Genomic DNA, 17,470 nt, shown 5'->3' on the forward strand with positions numbered 1-17,470 from the left:
GTGTAGCTATGCTCATATCAATCATAGTAGACATAAAGGGGAAGAGCAATGCTAGAGACAAAGAAGGACATTTTATAATGATCAAGGGGCCAATGAAACAGAAGGATATAGTTATCATAAAACCATATATATTTAATAACATAACCTCAAACACATATAAAGCAAAACCCGACCAGACATAAAGGAGAAATAGACAAAATTTCAATCATAGTCGAGGAGTTTAACACCTCTCCCTTGGAAAACGATAGGTTGATAGGACAATCTGACAAAAATATTGGTAAGGATATAGAGATATGAACAGCACAATTAATAAACTTGACATAATTGACATACATAGAACACTGCATCTAATATATGTTACAATATATGTTCTTTTCAAGATTTATGGATATTTATCAAAATAGAGCATACATCTATCTGTTGTGGCAAGTCTCCAAAAATTTCAAAGGATTGAAATAATACAGACTATGTTCTCTTCATGAGTACTGTGAAATTGAGCTGTAAATCACCAAGATAACTATAAAATCCCCAACTGCATAGAATTAAGTAATAAACTACTGTATAGCCTGAGTCAAAATTAAATCACAATTCTTCACTGTTAAATAAATCAATCAATCACAATGGCCATAAGATGCTACAAAGATTATAAAGATAAAAACACTATCAACATTATGTCAAGTTTAGAATTTAATTAAAATATTTAAAAATTCTTGAAAAACATAACTTACCAAAACAGACAAATAAACTGATAATTTGAATAATCCTATACCTAATAAAGATTTCAATCCTTTATCTAAAAGTTCCTTACAGGCCAGGCAAAGTTGTTCACACCTGTAATCCCAGCACTTTGGGAGGCCAAGGCAGTAGGATTGCTTGAGCCCAGGAGTTTGAGACCAGGCTGGGCAATGCAGTAAGACCTCATCTCTACAAAAAATCAAAAAATGAGCAAGGCATGGTGGCGTTCACTTGGAGCCCCAGCTACTTAGGAGGCTGAGGTGGAAGGACCACCTGAGCCCAGAAGGTAGAGGCTGCAGTAAGCCAAGATTGCACCACTGCATTCCAGCCTGCACAACAGAGTGAGATCTGTTTAAAAAAAAAAAAATCTTACAAAAAACCTCTAGGTCCTGGTAGGTTTATCACTAAAATTTCCAGGGGAGGGCTGGGCCCAGTGGCTCACACCTGTAATCCTAGCACTTTGGGAGGCCAAGGTGGGTGGATCACCTGAGGTCAGGAGTTCAAGATCAGACTGGCCAATGTGGCAAAACCTCTTCTCTACTAAAAATAGAAAAATTAGCCTGTCATGATGGTGGGCGCCTTTAATCCCAGCTACTCGGGAGGCTGAGGTAGGAGAATCGCTTGAACCCAGCAGGAGGAGGCTGCAATGAGCTGAGATTGCACCACTCCACTCCAGCCTGGGCGAAAGAGTGAAACTCCATCTCAAAAAAAAAAAAAAATCCAGGGGAACATGTTCTTAGGACCCCCTGAAGTCTGTGTCATGAAAGAAAAATTAAAAGAAAAAAAGTAAAAATTCCCAAACATTTAAAGAATAAATAATATTTATATTACACAAAATCTTCCAGGGATTAGAAAAAGAGAAAATACTGCCCAATTCATACTAAGAGGCCAGCATAACCTTGATACCAAAACCTGGAAAAGAACATTAAAAGGAAAGAAACCTATAGGTCAATTGCTCTCATAAACATAGACACAAAAATTCTAAATAAAATATTAGCAAGACAAATCCAGCAATCTATAAAAGGGTAAATGTTATATGATGCTGAGTTTATTCCAAAAATATAAAGTTGATTTAACATTTAAATTAAAGGATAAAAATGCAGTTGTCACAATTGATGGAGAATAAGCATTTGATAGAATGCTATACCCATTCAGGATTTTTAAAAAAAATCTTTGCTATGAATTTGTTCAGCAGCAATAGAAACAAAATAAATAAAAACTTTTTTAGAAACCTTTTTAAGGAGTGATGAAAGAGTATTTCCTTAATTAATCTGAGAAAAGATTACCATAAAAAAGCATAGCAAACAAAATATTTATTGCCAAATATTTAAAGCTTTCCCACTGGCCGGGCGTGGTAGCTCACGCCTGTAATCCCAGCACTTTGGGAGGCCGAGGCAGGAGGATCATGAGGTCAGCAGATCGAGACCATCCTGGCTAACACGGTGAAACTCCGTCTCTACTAAAAATACAAAAAACTAGCCGGGCGCGGTGGCAGGCGCCTGTAGTCCCAGCTGCTCGGGAGGCTGAGGCAGGAGAATGGCGTGAACCCGGGAGGCGGAGCTTGCGGTGAGCCGAGATCCCGCTCCAGCCTGGGCGACAGAGCAAGACTCCGTCTCAAAAAAAAAAAAAAAAAAAAAAAAAAAATACCAGGTGTGGTAGTGGGCGCCTGTAGTCCCAGCTACTCAGGAGGCTGAGGCGGGAGAATCGCTTGAACCCAGGAGGCGGAGGTTGCAGTGAGCCGAGATTGCGCCACTGCACTCCAGCCTGGGCTTCAGAGCAAGACCACGTCTCAAAAAAAAAAAAAAAAAAAAAAAGCTTTCCCCCTGAGATATGGAATAAAATGAGTTTATCCTCTGTCACTATTTTGATTCAACATTAAACTGGACAATTTATATTAAACAATGTACAATGAGGCAATAAGGAATAAGTATGTGAGTACTGGAAAAGAAGAAAAAATTTTCATTATTCACAGACAACATAAAAAACTCAAAATGAGGCCAGGCGCGGTGGCTCATGCCTGTAATCCCAGCACTTTGGGAGGCCGAGGCGGGTGGATCATGAGGTCAGGAGTTCGAGACCAGCCTGGCCAACACAGTGAGACCCCCGTCTCTACTAAAAATACAAAAATTAGCTGGGTGTGATGGTGGGTCCCTGTAGTCTCAGCTACTCAGGAGGCTGAGGCAGGAGATTCGCTTGAACCCAGGAGGCGGAGGTTGCAGTGAGACGAGATAGGGCCACTGCACTCCAGCCTGACAACAGAGGGAGACTTCGTCTCAAAAGAATAAATAAATAAAAATAAAAAAATAAAAAAACCTCAAAATGAATCTACAGAATTAACAAATAAATTTAGCAGGACCTGAATACAAAATCAACACATAAAAATAAATTATTGTTAAAAAATAAATAATTGGAAAATAAGTTATCTTAAATTATAGCATTTACATCAGTATCTGAAATAAATTAATTCTAATGAAAGATGTGCAAGATCTGTATGCTAAAAGTGAGTAAATAATATTAAAACAATTAAAGACCTAAACAAATGGAGGGTTATAACATTTTCATATATTGGAAGAATCAGAATTCTAAAGATTTATTCCATTTTGCTTATACAATCCCACTTAAAATCCCAGCAGCTTGTTTTTTAAAATTGCCAGCTGATTATTATACGGTAGATAAAACTGTCCCCCAAACCCCAATTCTTTCTCCAGCCAAAGAACTGGAAAATGGGTGGCCTAGTAGGACAGAAAATCTTTTGACAACATTTACACTACTCCAGCCAAACTTCATGGCAAAAACTGCAGTCAGAGCTGAATGAGGAGCCTATACTTCCACCTCACCTAGCAATAATGAAACACCATTCTCCCTTCCTACAGTGTCCACAGAAGCTGAGCTGGGTGTCTAGATTTCCACCCCTGCCTGGCAGCAACAGTGCCCTCCTCCCTATACCGGTGGTAGCAATGGAGGCTGAATCGGGTGTCTAAATCTCTACCCCTACCCAGCAAAAATGAGGCACCTTTCCTCATGTCAGCAGAGGCTCAGGGAGGAGCATGGACTTCCACCTCCACCCAGTGGTAACAAGATGGTGTCCAGGCCCCGCATGGTGGCTCATTCCTGTAATCCCAGCGCTTTGGGAGGCTGAGGCGGATGGATCACCTGAGGTCAGGATTTCAAGACCAGTCTGGCCAACATGGTGAAACCCCATCTCTACTAAAACTTCAAAAATTAGCCAGGTGTGGTGGTGGGCATCTGTAATCCCAGCTACTCGCAAGGCTGAGGCAAGAGAATCTCTTGAACCAGGGAGGTGGAGGTTGCAGTGAAGCAAGATCGTGCCACTGCACTCCAGCCTGTGCAACAGAGCAAGACTCTGTCTCAAAAAAAAAAAAAAAGAAAAAAAGAAAAAACCAAGATGGTGTCCCCTTCCTTCCTCCACTAGCAAGGTGTCAGTGGAGGCCTGCTACAATATAAAATTTCAATAAGATCCAGAAAATCATAAAATAATACCAGTATGTTGTCCAAGATATAATAAAAAAAAAATCACTTGTCATACCAAGAACCCAGAAAAACCTCAATTTGAATGAGGCAATGATGGCAGCGGCTGCTCCAGATGGCCTGCCACTACCATCACACCAGCTGCAGCAGGGAGGCACCTGGGGCTACATGCTTAGTGGAGCCGGAGGGAACAAGCGGGAGCCCCGCCCCTTCTGAGTTGGGGCAGGAGGTCCCTGGGTGCCGCTGCGGCTACCCAAACTGTGGCTGCAGACCGGGCCTCCCACTTCGTGGAGGAAACAGGAGCCCCGCCATCTTGGGCGGAGCTGCAGCTGCACAAGTTGTGGCTGAAGATCCGAGCCTCCCTGCGCTCTTTCGGGGCTGGGAGCAGGCAGGATCCCTGTCCTCCACGGCACAGCTGCAGCCACCAAAACTGCAGCTGCAGACCTGGGCCTCCCACTCAGAAGAGCAGGCAGGAGTCCTGTCCCCCCTCCCCCCAGCCCGACACGCAGCTGCCGCCACCCAAACCCTGGCTGGAGACTCAGACATCCCTGAACTCTTGGGGGCCCGGGAATGCCCCCCTGCCTTCGCAGGCTTGGAAGCGCCTGCTCTCACTGCCTGGCTTCTCCCTGCTGTTCCCCCTTCCCATCTCAGGGCAAAGTCTGGGAGGATACCATAAATGACAGCAGGAGGCAGACAGATTCCTGGGTGGAAGGGGGTGGGTCCCTGGTGAGACCCCACCTTCAGGCCAAGGAGGACTGGGGGCTGGGCTGCCAGACCCATGGAGTGGGAACTTATGGTACCTTTTCCCAGTCACCCATGGCTGCCCATGGACCAATAGTGCACACTTCCTCCCCTCTAAGGGCTTTTATGAACCCATAAAAGCCCTGGGTTCAGCCAGAGCTGAGCAGAGGACAGGACAACCAGCTGCAGAGAGGAGCTACCCACTCCAAGTCCTCCTCTCTACTGAGAGCTGGGAAGAGGACTGGAAGACCTGCTTGCAGAGAGGAGAAACCCACTTTAGTGCCTCCTTTCTACTAGGAGCTGAACACTCTTGGGACACCCTGGCTGCAGACCCCGCTGTGGGTCTCCGGTAAGTTGTCTATTGCTCAATAAAGCTCCTCTTCATCTTGTTCACCCTCCACTTGTCTGCATACCCCATTCTTCCTGGTCACAGGACAAGAACTCGGGACCCACCGAATGGTGGAGCTAAAAGAGCTATAACACAAACAGGGCTGAAACATGCCCCTTGCTTGCCACGTTGCAGGTGAAGAGAAGGAGAGAAGAGCTGTGACTCCTCAGGGAGCCCAGACCTGGGAGCTCCCCAAGCCAGGACTGTGACTCCCTCTTTGGGGTCCTGCAGTGCCTGGCGTCTCCAAGCTTCCAGACACCACTGCATTTCCTGGTGCTAGCCAGGGAAGCTGCTTGCAGCGCGCCTGGTCCAGCCACAGTCTCGCAGAGAGCCAGGGCCCTTACCAGCACCTGGAGCTGCCAGCCCCACTGCAGCAGCTAGCATGTCTGACTGCAGCAGTGGCTGGACCCCATGCTTGCTCACACACCCCTCACCACTCCATGCCTGACTCACCCTTGGCAGATGTGGGATCCATGCTGGTAGTGTGAGCTGAGTGCAGCCTGCAAATCCAAGTGGGCAGAATGAGCCCAGCAGGACTGAGCAAAACTCAGGCAAAGGCACCACTGGCCAGAGGTTTCAGGCCAGAAAATTGACACCCCAAGGATCCCGTAACAGCAACAGATGCCAACACCAAGATGACACAAATCTCGTAATTATCTGACAAAGATTTTAATGTAGACATAATAAAAATGCTTCAATGAGCAATTATAAATATGCATACAACAAATGAAAGAATAGAAAATCTATGCAAAGAAATAGAAGACATAAGAACCAAATGGAAATTTTAAAATTTGAAAACACAATAACTGAAATTGAAAACGAATTGGATGGCTAAAAAATAGAATGGAGAGCTGCAGCTGGGAGCGGTGGCTCATGCCTGTAATCCCAGCACTTTGGGAAGCTGAGGCAGGCAGATCACCTGAGGTCAGGAGTTTGAGACCAGCCTAGCCAACATGGTGAAACACCGTCTCTATTAAAAATACAAAAAATTAGCTGGGTGTGGTGGCGCACACCTGTAATCCCAGCTACTCTGGAGGCGGAGGCAGGAGAATCACTTGAACCTGGGAGGCGGAGGTTGCAGTGAGCCAAGATGATGCCACTGTACTCTAGCCTGGGGAACAGAGTGAGACTTGGTCTCAAAAAAAAAAAAAAAAAAATAGAATGGAGATAACAGAAGAAAGGACCTGTAAATATAAAGACAGAACAGTAGAAATTACCCTACATGGACAACAGGAAGAGAAAAAAAAAAAAAAAAAAAGAACTGAGCCTTAGGTACCGTGGGAAAATAACAAAAGAGATCTAGCATTTGTGTGACCAGAGTCTTAGAAAAGAGAAGGAGAGTGGGGATGAACAAATTTCAAAAAAATAATGACTGGATGTTCCCCAAATTTGGCAACAGACGTAAACGTAGATTCAAGAAGCTGAGGAAACTCTTGACAGATGAACCCAAAGAAATCCACAACAAGGACATCATAATCAAACTTTTGAAAACTAAGGAGAAAGAAAGCATCTTGAAATCAGCCAAAGGTGCATTACCTATAAGGGGTCAACAATCCATTTATTTTTCTTTTTATTTAATTTTATTATTTTTTAAATTCAAATACCAACTCGAAGCAGAGGGGAACAACAATTCAAATGTCATGAGAAATCATAGAGGCCAGAAGGAAGTGGCACAGTTTTCAAGTGCCGAGAGAATAGTCAACCCAACATTTTATGTGCATAAAATATCCTTCAGGATGGAAATTCAGTTACACACATTTTCTCTTTCTCTCTTTCTTTTCTTTTTTTTCCTTTTTCTTTCTCCTTTCTTCCTTTTCTTTCTGGCTTTCTTCTTTCCTTTCTTTCTTTCGCCTTCCTTCCTTCTTCTCTTCTTTTTCTTTCTCTTTCTCCTTCCTTCCTTCTTCTCTTCTTCTTCTTTCTTCTCTTTCATTTTCTTTTCTTTTTTTTTTTTTTGCAGGGTCTCAATCTGTTGTCCAGGCTGGAGTGAAGTGGTACAATCACAGCTCACTGCAGCTTTGTCCTCCCAGGCTTAATTGATCCTCCCACTTCAGCCTCATGAGTACCTGGTACTACAGGCGTGTGCCATCATATCCAGCTAATTTTGTACAGGGTCTCACCATGTTGCCCAGGCTGGTCTTGAACTCCTGGGCTCAAGGGATCTGCTCACCTCAGCTTCCCTAAGTGCTGGGATTACAAGTGTGAGCCACTGCATCTGGCCAAGACATTTTCAAATAAAGGAAAATTAAGAACTTTTGCCAGCCAATCTATCCTTTAAAATGGCCAAAGGAAGTTTTCGAAACAGATGGAAAATGATAAAAGAAGGAATCTTTAAATAGCAGTAATGAGAAAAGAACAATGGAAAGGGTAAAAACATGGTTAACAACAACAACAAAATTCTCTTCTTGATTTTTAAAAAGATTACGTTTGACGGTAGTGTTACAGGTAGTCAGGCATGAGTGGCGCAGGAGAGGGCTCTCCCTGCACCCATTAGAAATGTCTGGCGATGGCTTGGCAATTATCACATTGCCTCTCTAAAAATGATACTGTGGCAGGGCCAAGGACAGGCCATTTCCTGATGGTCCACACCTGTTAATTGAATGCAGGTTCCAGAGAGAAGCAATTTCCTGGGCATGGATGTTAAGAGACAAAAATGGTGAAGTATGATTTTCTAGGGACGCTCCACCAGAAAAAGGAAGAAAGCCTCAGATTGGGCATGCATGTAACTCCCTAAACACACTGAACAGGCTCGATTCCAAAGGGTAAGGAAAGCACTGGGCATGCGGAAAGCCCACCCTACGGGAAGAATCATGGGAAAGAGGCAAACTTACAAAAGTCCTAGGATCATGGTTAAACAGGGCATTTGACCTTTTCTATTAAACTTCATGTGCCTGCTTTTTTTTTTTTTTTCCAAGCGCACCTTCCTTTCTTTCCTATTCTAAGGCCTTTTAAAATAAACTTCCATCCCTGCTCTGGAACTTGCCATGGACCCATACAGATAGGCTGCCGGTACCTTGCGGTAACTCAGATCTCTGCCACCGCTAACAGTAGAAGCAAAAATCATAAAATTATTTAATGAGGTTCTCTAATAGGTAGAGGAAATATTTAATACAATTGTATTATGAATGGGGAGGGTAAGGTATGTAAATAAGGTAAATTTTCTACATTTCACTTGACATGGTAAAACGATAGTAGTATACTGTAATCCATTTTGTATGTATAAGGTAACACCTAGAGCAACCACTCAAAACAACTATAAAAAGAGATACCCTCAAAAACACTGTAAAATACTACCCACAGATTGAAAATGCAATCCACAAAATGGGAAAAAATATTTGCAAGTCACATATCTCATAAGAAATTGCTATCCAGACTATATAAATAACTGCTACAATTCAACAACATTAAAACAAACAACCTGATTTTGAAATGGGCAAAGAACTTGAATTAACAAACATTACACCAAAGAAGATATACAAATGGTCAATAAGCACATGAAAAGATGCTCAACATCATAAATAATTAGGTAAATGCAAATCAAAGCCACATTGAGATACCACTTCACACTCATTAGGATGCTATTATAAAACAAACAGGGCCGGGCACGGTGGTTCATGCCTCTAATCCTAGCACTTTGGGAGGCCGAGGTGGGCAGATGACCTGAGGTCAGGCGTTCGAGACCAACCTGGGCAATGTAGGGAGACTCCATCTCTTAGAAAGAAAGAAAAAAAAAAAAAGGCTGGGCACAGTGGCTCATGCCTGTAATCCCAGCACTTTGGGAGGCTGAGGTGGGTGGATCACCTGAGGTCAGGAGTTCGAGACCAGCCTGGCCAACATGGTGAAACCCCATCTCTACTAAAAATACAAAAATTTGCTGGGCATGGTGGTGGATGCCTGTAATCCCAGCTACTTGGGAGGCTGAGGCAGGTGAATTGCTTGAGCCCAGGAGTTGAAGGTTGCAGTGAGCCAAGATCATGCCACTGTACTCCAGTAAAAAGAGTGGTAGAAGAAACAGTAAAACTAGTAAAAGAGTTCAGTAAGGTTGTGGGATACAAGATCAACATATAAAAATGAATTATATTTCTTTTCTTTTCTTTTTTTGAGACAGGTTCTTGCTCTGTTGCCCAGGCTGAAGTGCAGTTGTATGATCTCAGCTCACTACAACTTCTGCATCCCAAACTAAAAGGAGACTTTCACCTCAGCCTCCCAAGTAGATGGAACTACAGGCATGTGCCACCACATCTGGCTAATTTTTGTATTCTTTGTAGAGACGGAGTTTCACCATGTTGCTCAGGCTGGTCTCAATGAATTATATTTCTACAGACCAGTAATAAACATGGAGAAGATGAAATTAAAACACAGTATCATTTGCAATCGTTAAAAAAATACTTAAATACTTAGGTGTAAATCTCACAAAACCTGTACAGGATCTGTATGCTCAAAACTACAAACCAATGATAAAATAAATCAAAGATCAAAATAAATGGAAGGACATACCATGTTCATGGATTGGAGGACTAAGCATGGCAAACATGTTCAATTCTCCCGAATTAATATACAGATCTAACATATTTCCTATTATAATGAAACCATCATTGCAAAATTATAAATGAGACAGTGAAAGAGATCTGACCTATCCTCCATCTTGCTTCTAACCTCTAAGCTGCTCTTGTTCATTCCTGACAGTAGGCCAAACTAACTTTGGGAGGAACTTAATGTACAGTCTATAGTTTGAAACAAAGATAATAACAGCCCTTTCCCAAAACAAACCCCCTTCTTGCCTGAGGACTAGACTGCCTTTGCAGGACCAACAAATTAGCCAAAAGATCAGAAATTATGGTTTAGGATTCACGCAGCTAGAGGCTACAAGATTCTGACTCTTCCCAAGTTGATCCAGTGGATAACAACACTATTATAAAACCTAAGATAAGTACTTGAAATATTTTGCAAATCCTGTACTCAGTGAATCAGCTGATACCACCCAGATCAATAAACTGGCTCATTTGGTTTTGTGGCCCCTACCCAGGAACTGACTCAGCACAAGAGGATGGATAGCTTTGACTCCCTATTATTTCATCTCTGGCCAATCAGAACTCCCTGTCTGAACTCAGACTCACTTTCTCCCTACCCACCAAATTATCCTTAAAAACTTCAATCCCCAAATTCTCAGGGAGACTGATGAGTAATAAAACTCCAGTGTGAATTACTCTTTCTCTATTGCAATTCCCATCTTGATAAATCGGCTCCGTCTAGGCAGCGGGCAAGATGAACCTGTGGGGCTGTTAGTTTACAACCTAATCAATATTTTTAGAAATAGACAAGCTTATTCTAAAATTCATATGGAGGCCAGGCACGGTGGCTCACGCCTGTAATAGCCGCACTTTGGGAGGCCGAGGCAGGTGGATCACGAGGTCAGGAGAGTGAGACCATCCTGGCGAACACAGTGAAACCCCATCTCTACTAAAAATACACACACACACACACACACACACAAAATTAGCCGGGCGTGGTGGCAGGCACCTGTAGTCCCAGCTACTTGGGAGGCTGAGGCAGGAGAATGGTGTGAATCCGGGAGGCGGAGCTTGCAGTGAGCCGAGATCGTGCCACTGCACTCCAGCCTGGGCAACAGAGTGAGACTCCGCCTCAAAAAAAATAAAATAAAATAGGCCGGGCGTGGTGGCTCATGCCTGTAATCCCAGCACTTTGGGAGGCTGAGGTGGGTGGATCACCTGGGGTCAGGAGTTCAAGACCAGCCTGGCCAACATGGTGAAACACAGTCTCTACTTAAAATACAAAAATTAGCTGGGCATGGTGGCAGGCGCCTGTAATCCCAGCTACTTGGGAGGCTGAGGCAGGAGAATTGCTTGAACCCAGGAGGCGGAGGTTGCAGTGAGCCGAGATCGTGCCATTGCACTCCAGCCTGGGGGACAAGAGTGAGACTTCGTCTGAAGAAGGAAGGAAGGGAGGGAGGGAGGGAGGGAGGAAGGGAGGGAGGGAGGAAGGAAGGCAGGCTGGACTTCATAAAAATTAAAAACTTTTGCTCTGCAAAAGGCTCTGTTAAGATGAAAAGATAAGTTATAGACTGGGAGAAAATATTTGCAAATCACATGGCAAAGGACTTTAATCTAGAATATATAAAGAATTCTCAAAACAGTGGTTAAAAACAATCCAATTATAAAATGGGCAAGAGGCATGCAGATACATTTCACCAAAGATGACATATGGATGGCAAATAAGCACACAAAAACATGTTAAACATCATTAGCCATTAGGGAAATGCAAACAAATGAAAACCAGTATCAATACATCTCTGATAGAACAGTGAAAATAAAAACTAGTGCCAATCCTATATCCTGGCAAAAATGCAGAGGAACTGCATCTCTTATTGTTGGTAGGAATGTAAAATGAGATAGCAACTCTGGGAAACAGTTTGGCAGTTTCTTATAAAATTAAACATATACTTACCATATTATCCACCATCACACTCCAGGACAATTATCCCAGAGAAATGAAAATTTATGCACAAAAACTTATACACAAATGTTCACAGCAGCTTTATTTTTAATAGCCCAAAACTAGAAACAACCCAATGTCCTACAATAGATGAGTGAGCAGTTAGACAAACTGGTACATCCACAGCAATTTTTTAAAAAACGAAAAACTGTTGGTACATATAATAAAACTTGGATGGAATTCAAGAGCATCATACTGTGGAGGGGAAACCCATTCTCAAAAAGTTACATATGCTATGTTTGTATCACATATATTATGCCATTCATAACTTCTTGAAATGACAAAATTACAGTGAAGATCAGTGGTTTCCAGGGGTTAGGGAAGGTGATGAAAGGATGGGTGATAAGGTGTGACAATAAGCGGGTAGTACAAGGGTTCCTTTGTGGCAATGGAACAATTCTGTATATTATGGTGGTGGTTAAAGTGCACAACTACACACATACACACACACATACACACACGAACTGGTGAAATCTGAATAAGATCTGGAGTTTAGTTAATAGTAGTGTGCCAGTCAGTGTTGGTTTCGTAGTTTTGACAAAGTTACCATGTTAACATTAAGATTTAACATAAGGGGGAAACTAGATGAAGGGTATATAAGGAACTCTGTACTGTCTTTGTAACTTTTCTGTAAATCTAACATTATTCCAACATAAAAACATTTATTTTATAAAAGCAAAGAAAAATGTTAATATGACACTATTACACATCAACCAGAATGGATGAAATTACAGTGAAAATAGCAGGTAGGTAACATGAGACAATACTCTATTTTCCAGTAATTTCATTTTTAAGCTTTATACCCAGAAATACATATGTTCAACAAGACAATTCTAGAATGTTCATAGCAGCTTTATTCATAATAGCCAAAACTGGAAACAGCCCAAATGCATAGTAACAGAATGAGTAGAGTATATTTATACAATTCAATACTGTATACAACAGTATGAATGAAGGAACTACAACATGCAACAATACAGATGAGTTGTATAGACATATTGTTGAGTCAAAGAAGCCAGACACAAGAGTACATAATATATTATTTCATTTATTTGAAGTTGAAAAACAGGCAAAATAAATCTATGCTGTTGAATTAATAGACCATCCTTGGGATAGTGGTATAGTAACTGGAAGAGAACATGCATGGGGCTTCTGGAGTACTGGTGATGTTCCAACTCTTAATTTCATACTAGTTTTTGCATGTATTCACTGTGTGAAAAATCACACCTGTACACAATTTGTGTGATTTTCTGTATGTAAATTGTACTTCAATAAAAAATTTACCAAAAAGCAAACAAACAGCAAGTGAGATATCACTACACACGCATTAAAAAGCCTAAAATTAAAAGGGAAATCAATCGATACCAAGTGCCAGCAAGGATGTGGAGCAACAGAAATGTTCATTTACAGATAGTGAGAATATAAATTAGTATGATCACTTTAGATAATGGTTGGCAGCCTCTATTAAAGGTGAATATGCACATATTATATGAACCAGCAATTCCACCCCATTACATACCCATCACAAATGTACACATGCATGTTCTCAAAAGACATGTACAGGAATGTTCATAGTAGTATTATCCCAAACTGAAAATAATCCAAATGTCTTTCAGTGCTGTTGGAGCTTATTAAGGTCAATTACAGCTCAGAACTGCAGTGAAGTTAACTTCCTTGGGGGCATCCCTCAATCAATTGGAAACAGGAGCCAGCAGATAAATATTTCAGCCTCCTGTTCGGTCAGACAATTCTGGGAAGCATTATATATCCAACCTCCGTAATACCTTTCTATTGATTTTTCTTCTGTCTCTCTCTACCATCTTTCCCACTCCTGCATCCTGGAGCCAAACCCCAAATAAACTACTGCACTAAGGTTTTTTTTCTCTGAAGATCTGCTCTCAGGGAAGCCCAAACTTCCATGATTCCATTTACAGATGGCTTCAAAACAAGTAAAACCTATCTATGGTGATACAAGTCAGAAGAGTGGCTAGGATAACCAGTGGTGGTAATGATAGCAGAGAGACTTCTGGAGTGCTGGTTATGTTCCACATCCTGATCAGAGTGGTGTTTCAACAGGCATGTTTACTTTGTAAATCTTCATTGAGCTGTATGCTTAAGATGTGTCCATTTTATAGTATATACATGTTTTAACTTTAAAAATTAAGGAATGCAGGTGTTAAGTGGTACAAGAGATTCCCACTAAAAAAAGTGGGCTTTGTAAGGGAAACTGAACTTAAAGGTATTGAAAAACAGATGAACAGCTGGGCACGGTGGCTCACGCCCATAATCCTAGCACTTTGGAAGGCCAAGGCAGGCGGATCACAAGGTCACAAGTTCGAGACCAGCCTGACCAACGTGGTGAAACCCCATCTCTACTAAAAATAACAACAACAAAAAAAGCTGGGCGAGGTGGCAGGCACCTGTAATCCCAGCTACTCAGGAGGCTGAGGCAGAATTGCTTGAACCTGGGAGGCGGAGGTTGCAGTGAGCCAAGACCATGCCACTGGACTCCAGCCTGGGCAACAGAGCGAGACTCAACAAAAAAAAATGGAAACACCCAACTTTTTGGATAATGCCCCTCTCTCATCCTTGGCATGAGATTACTGATTACGAATTACTGAGGGATTTGTTGGAGACTGACACTAGGAGAGGAATGTGAACTATTATAGTGAAAGCTGGACTAGTAAAACTTACCCATAAGGAATGCACCCATTTGAGACAGGCACAAGACATTACAACGCTCCTCTAGGTGTGTGTTGAATAGTTAGTTCTTCAGCTTTGCTTTCATTTCTGCCGTTTGCAAGACTGCCTCACAGAGGGTCAATCCTCCCGTTTTTCCTCTCCCTTTTCTATTTATTCATTCAACATATATTTGTCTAGACACTTTACTAACCACTAGGAATATATTAATTACAAGTAATAGATGTGGTCCCTGCTCTGAGTTTCATTCCAATTTTTTAAAAAACCCACATTAATAATCACACAAATCAATGAGTATGATTGTAGTGCTACGAAGAAGAGATTCCTGGTTTTGACAGCCTATCGGCCTGGTTAAGAAAGGGTAGGCTTTCTGGAGGAAGTGACACAAGTTGAAATCTGAAGGATGAAGAGAAGTTAACTAGGGAACCAAATAGGTGGGGAGCATGACTAGTAAGAGGAACAAAGTCCAATGTTGTTGGAACAGAGAAAGTAAGGGGACATATAGTAGAGGCTGGACAGATCAGCAAGGGTCAGGCTATCTCTGGCCTTGTGGACTGTGTTAAAAGGTTTTGTCATTATCCTAAGGGCAAGTAATGCCAAAAATGGTTTTAAGTTGACAAGTGCCCTGATTATATGTGTGTTTTGAAAAAAACCCAATATGGCTGTTGTATGAACAAGTGATTGGAAAGAGATAAAAGTGGATGAAGGGTAGACAGGAGGATACTGCAGTAAGCCAGGAGCAAGGTGATGGAAGCTCGGATTGGCATGGTAGCTGTCAAGATGGAGAGAAGTAAAACTATTCAAAAGATATTTAGAAGGCACATGGGCACTAACAGTAGCTATAAAATACGATGTTCCATCTTTATTTCTAAACAGAACAAATAGACTAATGCATTTACATCAGATACAGGAGTATGCATGTTCTTAACCTTGGCTATTAGTCTTGAGTAGCACATTTCTTCCTAGGGAAAAAGTTATGTGACCAGATTGTACCTTAATTGTGGGTGGGATATTCAGAAGCTGCTAAGTATGAATGTGCTCAAGAAGAGAACTGAGAATTGCCTTCAGGTTGCAAAAGAAAGGGGGACAAGGCTATGCAACCACCAATGAAGTATTAACACCCAAAAGGCATTTAAAGAAAGAGAAAATAGACAAGTGTACAAACAGAAGGGCAAGCAAGAGGCTGCTATCTGTGTGGGAAAAGTTTAAATAGGACTATTCAGATAAACCAAAGCTAGGACAATGCTTCTCAAGACCTACAGAGATTTCTGGAAAATGAACCATCAAGACATTTGAATGAAGACTGCAGACTCCTCAGGAAGTGAGAAGCTCTTGAGGAAAGATGTCCTTACACATTCAGTTGAGTGTTTAAAACAAGGCAGCATATACTTCACTGAGGAGTACTGCCATATTCCTGATCCCCATGCTGGGGGAGTTGGTGAGGGAACAGTAGGGCCATTATGTTGCAGGGGCAATTGTATTCCCAGGTGAGAGGGGATAAATAAGAGCAAACACTAAGGCTGTCTCCAGAGGTGGTTGGCTAACAGTGAGAAGATAAAGCTGCTTTGATTTCCCCTGGGGAACTAGATTCTACCAAGGGCTACTCCTGCTGCTCAAGGCAAAGAGCTGGGTCACCACTCAAAGGAAAAATACTGAGGGTCAGTCCAGGATGGGGACAAAGGCAGGGCAGAGCACAGCATTTCCAGCACGTATGTAAACAACTGTTTAGGCTGCTTTCATACTGCTGTATAAAACTTCCCCAAGACTGGGTAATTTATAAAGGATCTTGTTTGACAGTTCTGCATGGCTGGGGAGGCCTCAGGAAACTTAAAATCACGGCGGAAAGTGAAGCAGGCGCGTTTTACGTGGCAGCAGGCGAGACAGGGTTTGTGTAGGACGCGAAGGGGGAAGAGCCCCTCATAAAGCCATCAGATCTCATGAGAACTATCACAAGAAAAGCATGGGAGAAACTGCCCCCATGATCCAGTCACCTCCCACCGAGTCCCTCCCTCAACATGGGGATGGGGATTATGAGGATTACAATTACAGATGAGATTTGGGTGGAGAAACAGCCAAACCATACCAACAATTTTGTCAACTAGACCCCAGTGGCACCTGGGACCTTGGGACTGACCAAGCTGGTGCTACAGAAGCTTTTATGGAGAGTGGATATAAAGTTCTGGAGGAAAGCTAAGTTTGGGGGGATGAGGAAACTAAAGTAACGAGAATAGTATCATAGATCTGGGCAAAGTTGGGCTGGCAGCTGGCTCTAGCTGGTTATTTAGCAGACTACCCTGTGGTTTGAGGTAATTTCCCCCAGGAGGGCCAATAGGGACTTTGAAGTGTTTATGCCTCTTTAAAAACTTAAGTATCCTTAAAACAGGGAGGGACAATACATGCAGCAGACACCAAGACATTATGGTCCATAGAAAGGTTAAGCCTGGATGGAAACTAGTAAAGTTGTTAACCAACGACCACACTAGAAATGGAGTCTGAGTCATTGAACTTGACAGGTGGATTCTTGGATCGAGAATTTTGGGGAGGGAAGGCTATGTCCCAAATTCACTGCAACTTCATTATTGTGGTTTGTGAGGGTCTGCAAAAGTGACTGAATCTTTGTCACTGGACCTCTTTCACATTAATGTCCCTGTGGGAAAGACCAAGTCGTTTTTTAGAACTCGTGCAATGTCACTGCCAGGTGCTTGTAATAGTCCATGGCAGGCATCAAGAGTAGAAACTCGGCTAGACGCAGTGGCTCACACCTGTAATACCAGCACTTTGGGAGGCTGAGGTGGGCGGAGATTGAGACCAGCCCGACAAACACGCGAAACCCCATCTCTACAAAAAAACACAAAAAAATTAGCCAGGCGTGGCGTTGAGTGCTACTCAGGAGGCTGAGGCAGAACC

This window comes from Pongo abelii, chromosome 15 (genome assembly GCF_028885655.2).
Source record: "Pongo abelii isolate AG06213 chromosome 15, NHGRI_mPonAbe1-v2.0_pri, whole genome shotgun sequence".
NCBI classification, from domain to species: Eukaryota; Metazoa; Chordata; class Mammalia; order Primates; family Hominidae; genus Pongo; species Pongo abelii.